General features: G+C 38.1%; 1 long non-coding RNA gene across 1 annotated transcript; it reads right to left on the bottom strand.

Moving 5' to 3' along the window:
* Positions 1–226: 226 nt before the first annotated feature.
* On the bottom strand, positions 227–3,555 carry LOC309491499. The gene is made up of 3 exons (XR_014203148.1): positions 2,570–3,555; positions 1,463–1,628; positions 227–356 (listed from the first exon to the last, which is right to left on the bottom strand). It is a non-coding gene; the product is annotated as an uncharacterized lncRNA (long non-coding RNA).
* Between the last annotated feature and the right edge of the window lie 4,847 nt (positions 3,556–8,402).

The following is an 8,402-nucleotide window of genomic DNA, read 5'->3' as shown; positions in this document are numbered from 1 at the left end:
TGAGTTCATTTCGTTGAAAAGAGCCCTAACCTGCATCAAGCTCTATGGGGGAAAAACACTTGAAGTCAAGTTAAGGTTTTGGCCTTTACAAATATAAACTGTAACTCTTTAAATTTGTTCTAATTACCTTGCCCCTCCGTGGATTCCGCCTGCTCCACTTGCCCCTCCGTGGATTCCGCCTTGCCCCTCCGTGGATTCCGCCTGCTCCACTTGCCCCTCCGTGGATTCCGCCTGCTCCACTTGCCCCTCCGTGGATTCCGCCTGCTCCACTTGCCCCTCCGTGGGGCTCGCCTCGCAGGGTGTGAGCTGCAGAGTAATCAGCTGATCCTCATTGCCACTGGAATCCTGGGTCCATCCTGTGCAAGTTAAACAAGTGTTGTGTTTTGCTTATTTAAAACATAGAGGTTAACCATAAGCTTGATCTGTACCTGTTTTAACTGTTAGGTAAATGTGTTTGAATAATATATACCAAATTTTCTCCAACCAGATTTGAAGGCAAGGAGAACTATTGAGAGTCTACTGGATGTATTAGATATCTGTAATATATCTGATTGATTTTCTATGACGATAACCAATACAATATATCTTTAAGTCAGAAAAATAAAACCCAGAGTGCTCATAATATCTATTGAAAAAATGACAAGTATAATGTTCGTTTACAGTCTGGGTCAAACTATTCAGTTAAGACTAGACTGCGTGCGCTAAAAAACTTTGGGCTTTATGCCTCAAAGTTAGTAGCAGTGTAAGTTTGTGGTGTATCCAGCAAAAATTTGATGGTTTTCTTTTTCTTTGTGCTATTTCCGTTAATGATCTACATTTTAGCACTGTCCTCGATATTGTTTCAATGAGTATATATAGATTCATTATCATTTGATTCATTGACCCAGTGACCAAAACGGGTCTTTGCAAATGTAATGTGTTCAATTAGTATGTCACTACAAAAATTGCTGTGGTCAGAGTGCCTAAACATTAAAAATATGGTTGTATGTGGGCTGAAAACAGAAATGAAATATGTCTCCTACAAAAACATACCAAACATAATTCTAAAGTTGACAGTATATGCTTGAATGCACTTAACTCTGGGTGCCAAATCCCATTGTAGACCAGTGTGCTGCATGCTATTAATACAAACAGGGCTCAATACACTTAGAATCTACATGTCTACATCTGCAGTTGCAGGAAACTACTGTTTTGAAATAGTTTACTTCAATTCCCATAATCAATTGCCAGGTGTGAATTTTTATGTTTTTCTACCCATTTGCGTCTACATTAAATGCGTTGGTAGAGACGTCACATAGAGTAGACTATGATCATACAAGCATTCAGCAGCAGAAAAATAGAATGACTGAATTTAAGTTTCAGGGGTGAGCCATTCCTTTAAGATTTAAACATTAATAAAATATTTTGCGTACTCAACACAAGTTGTGAACTGTGACTTTAAGATACAGTGCATGCATCTCACCTTCACAAAGGTATTCATAAAATGAACCTATCTTCTGTAGGTAGTCCTGGGCAAAGGTGGAGAGTGTGCAGCGAGGCGTTAATATTTCGCACTTAATTTCTTTTTTTTTGTTCTCCTTTCCTAGTAGCAGAACTGGTTTGTAGCCAATGGCATGGAGTTTCTCAAGCTGCAATGACAAAATTGTGTGTTTGCTGTTTAAAGTAATAGAAAAACAACATAAAAAATAACTAAGAATATTAATTAAAAAATATATAACATTATTAATGACAGCATCCAGGTTACTGCCATTCAGGATTTTTAACCTAATGGTGAGTTTAGCTGTATGTGCAAACAGGAAAGGCTCATACAATAGAAGCAAAAAACAACTCTATATAGAAAAACAGTAAAAAGATGAATCTGACACCATGAGGGAACCCTTTATATAACTTTATATAAATATTTATTTTTGTAACATTAGTAGCTCGGGTTTTGCACCTACATTGATAAGATTATGTAACCATTGTGCAACTGGACAATGACAATCTAAAGATTTAGTAAAAATAAAGGCAGAACCTTAGCGATTACGTGACCAAATGGGTGAATGCTGCACATATTTACAGTTGACGCATTCACATTTTAAAGTGCTTTGAGTAGTACAGTATGAATGCAGTTCATGTGTTATTTCTCATCCACTCGATAAGAAAGTTTGATTATTAAATTCCACCTGTAATTCTGTCATAATGCATGCCTGTATATGTTATGAACTCAAGAATTCCTGAGTTTCAATTATATTTGCTGTGTGTTCAAATTTTGCTCTGGTAGATCATTTTGGTATGTGATGTATTACGGTGAAGATGTGATTACTTAAGGGTATTGCCACTAAAATAAAAACTACAAATCACAATTACGTGTGCCTTCAAAGTTGATAGTTAAATTATACTTTTAAATTGATTCTGATGACACAGGGAGGACAAAGTATCATTGGAAAAAAAAGATTCATCTATATTGGCAAAAAATAATGCCTTTCTGACCTTGCGCTGGCATGCTCACTTAATAACAAATGGTACCACTGAATGTACTTCCTAGATGATCTGGACAGTTTACTGTCATGTATGAAATTGTACGTACCATGATATTGGCTTCATCCTTGATGGATGCAGTGTTGTGGTTTTTCTTACGACCAACCACCCATTCCTCTCGCTTCTCATCAAACCTCTGAAGCTTCTTCTTGAGGCGCTGCTTCAGAGGCTGCTCCTTTTTACAATGTGAGCAGATCTTTTGAGCGCAAAATAAAATCCCCTGGCAAAAGGGGCAGATCTTTTTTGTAGACCCCCCTGGCATTATAACAAACAGTCAGATACAGACAGTCAGATACAGACAGACAGACAGTCAGATACAGACAGACAGTCAGATACAAACAGACAGTCAGATACAGACAGACAGACAGTCAGATACAGACAGACAGTCAGATACAAACAGACAGTCAGATACAAACAGACAGACTGACAAAGATGGGTAAGACAGACAAGTAGACAAAGACAGACAGGGAGGAAAGAAAGAGCAATAGATAAAGACTGTGAGATAGATAAAGATTGAGGATGAAAGAGAGTAACAGAGAGGATGTAAGATATAGAAAATAATGAAGAGATAGAGGTTGGCTCTTAAAAAGTGCCTTTGGGTTTTGAAAATCAGGTTCGGATAGGTTCGACGGGTGATGTTTGACAGGATCTGCAGGGAGAACAACAGAAAATGTTAATTATGTAGTGTTATGTTGATATAAGATTTAAAAAGTGTACTCTAATAGTGAGTGATTCCCATTTTCTTGTAAATTCTTAGGATAAATAAATACAGATTCACGTTGTTCCTATTTCCTGTGCTACTGTTAAAAGTCGCGTAAAAATTTTTTTTTTAATGGCGTGTATGTGTCTAGGGTTCGCCATCCCAGATATAAAGGCAGCGTTATGTGCAGTAACGTTATAACGTTAGATCAAGTGATAATATTGTTATTACTGACACATTACAGTGACGTTGTGTGTGAACCACGATGATCGAGAGAAAATTACATCATCTAGATGTCCCCAATTAAAGTTACTATTCCCCCAATAAATTCTCAATAAGCATTTACACGTCAAAAAAACAAACAAAAAAACATGTTGATATATATATATATCAACATGTTTTTTTTTTATATACCTATATATACATATATACATCTAGAACCTATATCTAGGCTTAGAACATGTTTTTTTTTTATAAACTCGTAATTTTATTAATTTTGGACGTGTAAATAATGCTTATGAATTCATCTTGCTTATTAGGCTGTTGTAAGCGACTTACCGTGGTGGAATCGCGCTGGGCAATGGTTTCTGCGATGGTCACACACACAGTGACGTGTTGCACAAAATTGAGCCAAAATATCAATCATAATTAAAAAGTACAGTCTTAATATTTTATATCCGTGCTAAACATTTTAAAGGGGTCAGCATAAATGTCCAAGTGAAGGAAACACGAGTATGTAGCCATTACATTTAAACACATATCACTTCCCAGAATGCATCCATCTCTTTGCCAAAGGATATGTCCATATAAAGTAATTTAAACATTTCTGCAGTAGGCTATATAATTAATTTATTACAACTTCATAATCAGTATTGAGATGAAAGTTCTATAAAACTAGGCTATTCTTTTTTTCTTTTTTTTTGCGCAAAAAAAAAAGCAGCAAAGTAGGCTCACGATAAGCCATTGCAAATTGAAATACCATCGACAATTATAAAATATCCCACAATAAATTAAGGCATGTTTTAAGCCTACAGCAAATATGCAGTCCTGCAATTATGTCGTTTTAATGTAGTCCAAAATTATATAAAAAAAGAGAGGAAAAATCGTTGATATTACCGATTTAGAAAAGTGTTTCAGCTAGCTACCCTCAACGTCGGCTTATGGACGTAAGGGGGAAATTACCACAATATGTGATCGAAAATTATAAAATATCCCACCTAAATGAAGGCATGTTTTAAGCATATAGAAAATATACCGTCCTTTATGTAATTTTAATGTAGCCCAAAATTATATAAAAAAGAGAGGAAAAAAAGTTAGGGTTAGAAAAATAATCAAAGTTCAAAATTCAAAGATGAGGGATTTGCACTCAAATCTATCGGACGACCCTCTCCGTTGTCAAGTGACGAATAGGGGGGTACCCTCAACGTCGGCTTTGGACGTGAGGGGGAAATGACCAGACGGCATAGCCTATGTGACGAATAGGGGTGAGACGATGTTGCAAAGAAAGACGTGGTGCAGGCACGAAAAATACGTCCCATTGAAATACATTAGATTGGAAGTCGTGTTGTGTGGCACGAAAAAAAGAAGGAAATTCGTGCTCATAGACACGAATCAATTCGTGTTGAGTAACCTACCGAATATAAAGCAATACAACAAGGATTAAAATCTCCTGATTAAATCTTGAGTAATGTAGCCCTTAAAGTTTGCAAAGGGAATAGCCTAACATTTGAGAAAAAACAATAGTGTGCTCTCGAAAGAAAGACGTGGTGCATATCTACGCCCCATTGAAATACATTAGATTGAAAGTCGTGCAGAGTGACACGAAAAAAAAGAAGCAAATTCGTGCCCATAGACACGAATCAATAGATTCATGTTGAGTAACCTACCGAATATAAAGCAATAAAAACGAGGATTAAAATCTCTTGATTAAATGTTGAGTAATGTAGCTCTTAAAGTTTGCAAAATGAATAACAATTGAGAAAAAACAATACTGTGCTCTCGAAAGAAAAACATGGTGCAGGCAGGAAAAATACGTCCCATTGAAATACATTAGATTGAAAGTCGTGCAGAGTGACACGAAAAAATGGGGAAATTCGTGTCCACGAACACGAATCAATAGATTAAATTTCGTGACTATGTCCCGAACTGCCATGCCATTTTGGCTCGAGATACTTCCAGTTGTTGCAGTTGTCTCCAGCGAGACCGAGAACCCTCCAGAAGCTACTGTCAGCGAGACCGAGAACCCTCCAGTAGCTACTGTCAGCGAGACCGAGAACCCTCCAGTAGCTACTGTCAGCGAGACCGAGAACCCTCCAGAAGCTACTGTCAGCGAGACCGAGAACCCTCCAGAAGCTATTGTCAGCGAGACCGAGAACCCTCCAGAAGCTATTGTCAGCGAGACCGAGAACCCTCCAGAAGCTATTGTCAGCGAGACCGAGAACCCTCCAGTAGCTACTGTCAGCGAGACCGAGAACCCTCCAGTAGCTACTGTCAGCGAGACCACAGGCTCATCAGAAGCTACAAGACCCCGGGGCCCTAAGGCAAAAAGACAAAGAAGTGAAGTATATTTCCTTAATTGTCAGTAATGTCTTATTAGTGAATAATATGTGGGGCATCTCAGAACTATGTTTTTTTTAATACAGTACCTGTCAAAAGTTGGAACCCACATACCCATTTGAGAGAATGGGAAAGCGTGCCCAATCTTTTGACTGATACTGTACATTCTAAATGAGTCTGTAGAACCCAGTTCTGGCAGGTCACGTTAGACAAGCTCGCATCAGCTGATCCACGTCTACCTATAGGAATACAACGCCTATCACTGAATACATATATACGCTCCTCCAGTATTATTAAAAGCTATTGCGTTTCCCAGGAGCTATTTACTCTCCTCCATCCCCAGCTCCTCCTCTCATCAATCAGTATGTGGCATTCTGATTCCCTCTGAATGAGACTTAAATTCTCTAATATTGTTGTACATTACAAATAATTAATGATATCTGCAATACATTAATGTTGGTTCTGTTCTGTTATTGCTGCTCTCCCTGCTCTTATTCATGCTAGGCAGCATGGATGCGCATGGAGTTCTTGTCCAGAGCAAAACTAGATCGCCAATCAAAACTGTATGCTAACTGTCAATCATGTTTGATGATTGTGGCCCTGACTGAAATAATGTTTAATAAAATGTGGTATGTTGTATATTCTTTATACAGATTCAGTCCAACAGAGGGTAGCCAGCAAGATGAAGCAAAAAAAAAAGTGTTAAAGGTACAATATGTAAGAATTTTGCATTAAAATATCCCAAAATCTCAAGGCCAGTGTTATATATTTTGTTAAGTTGATTACTTACAATATCCCAAATGTTTCCAACTATTTTTAAATCGTGAGAAAATTGCGATTTTATCCAAGGAAACGGGGCGTTAGAACAGGGGTGAGCTGGGAGTCGCCAGTCAATTGCGTCATATCCGCGTTACCCTCGGTTTCCGCTCATACTGCGTGGAGTCCTGGACAAATGCGGAAGTTGTAGTTGTAGCGTCTATCAAGCTACAAACTTTAGCTTGTTTCTTGCAGTCGTTATGGTACACAATTATTCTTTACCGATTGCTGCTGGTTCTGTCGACAAAGCATGCTTAATTTTATATTTTCCAAATGTAGCATTCGGTAATAGTTATGTTTATGTAAGGAAAGTATTATTGCTTTAGATTTGTGTTTAGTTTATTGACATTGTTTATCACGTCTGGTGTTTATGGCCATGTAAATAAACATAGCATGTGTTATACATAAAGATTAATCAGTATTTTGGCAAATGATGTGGGCATGTTCGAATGTACTTTTACAACAATTGTTTAGAACACGTAAAACTGCGCAGCGTTATCACAACAATGAATTCAACAAATACAGTAACATCTATGATAACCAATTTAGTATTAAACCTTACTTTTCTTGCGGTTAATTCATTTTAATGAAATAAAAGTGTGATGAGGTTTAAGAGTCAGGAAGGAAGAAGACAGGGGTCGGCGTGACTGGGACTCGTAGGCTACTTTATTAAAATAAAGCAAAACAAACAAAAGCCGCGCACAACGCGCATTTACCGTGGCAACCGCGACGGCACAAAACAGTTCAAAAATGAGAGCTCGGATCCACCGGTTCTCTTTCTCTGCGTCCAATTTTCTCTCCAGTCTCTCTCTCGTTCCAGCGCGGCTTATAAGCTCTCCACGCCAATAATACTTTGCACTTGACCTACTTGCTCGTCTCTTCTCTCTCCCGTTACAGACCGCGCTGAACCACGCCCCCCTCGCCACAAAAAGCATGTCATTAAACGCAACATTTATAAAAATAGAACTTAGCCTCATCCATGAACATGATTTTTCGATTCCCGTCTGACTGATTTACATCCACGGTGGAGTTTAAAACGACAGTTCCCATCATTCCACGCTCCTTCACATCGTCATCAAGCTACGCCGTTGTTGTTGTTTGGAATGTAGCGCCCTCTAGCGGCAAAAAAATTCTTGCATATTGTACCTTTAAGTAAATTTTCTCTATTTAAAATGATATGATGTATCAATTACACATTGATTCAGGGTATTTGGTAACAGTTTGCCACAGTTTGGTATTGTCTATACTGGTATATTGGTATACTTATTTCAATGTTATATTGCCTATCTTTCAGATGAGTGTCCAGAATGCTGTATAAGAGTGAGGCAAACAACTTTGAGTACTCCAAAGTTTTGAAAAGAAGAGTGAGAGAGGTTTGTCTTTCTAAAGCCATTTCAAACTGTCTTGCTTTATATCAATGTACCCTCATTCACTCATTATTAATATTTTAATCCTTTTTGATTCTACAATGAAAAAAGGCCATGTGTCCACCAAAGCGGTTTTTTTCACGCGACTGCCGTATTTTTCCAATTGTTTTTAATGGGAGCGCCGTGGTTTTAAAACATGCATGGGTGTAACAAGGTGCTGAGCGTATTTTACACGCTGATATACCGAGCCTTCTGCGTTTTTTACCAGTCGCCGAGAGTTGACGAATGTTCAACTTTGGGTAAAACGCAGCGCTCATCACTGTCACTTTTTACCCAGCCGTCCAATCACAGTGGAGGAGGGGCTGGACAAATGCCACACAGACCAACTGTCACATTCTGCTTGCTCACATTTAAATTTATTGGAATTTTTAACAACACAGAAA

Source organism: Leuciscus leuciscus (genome assembly GCF_965113295.1).
Source record: "Leuciscus leuciscus genome assembly, contig: HAP1_SCAFFOLD_294, whole genome shotgun sequence".
Taxonomy (NCBI): Eukaryota; Metazoa; Chordata; class Actinopteri; order Cypriniformes; family Leuciscidae; genus Leuciscus; species Leuciscus leuciscus.
Note: the sequence above shows the minus strand (reverse complement) of the source record. Positions and strands in the feature narration are given on the sequence as shown.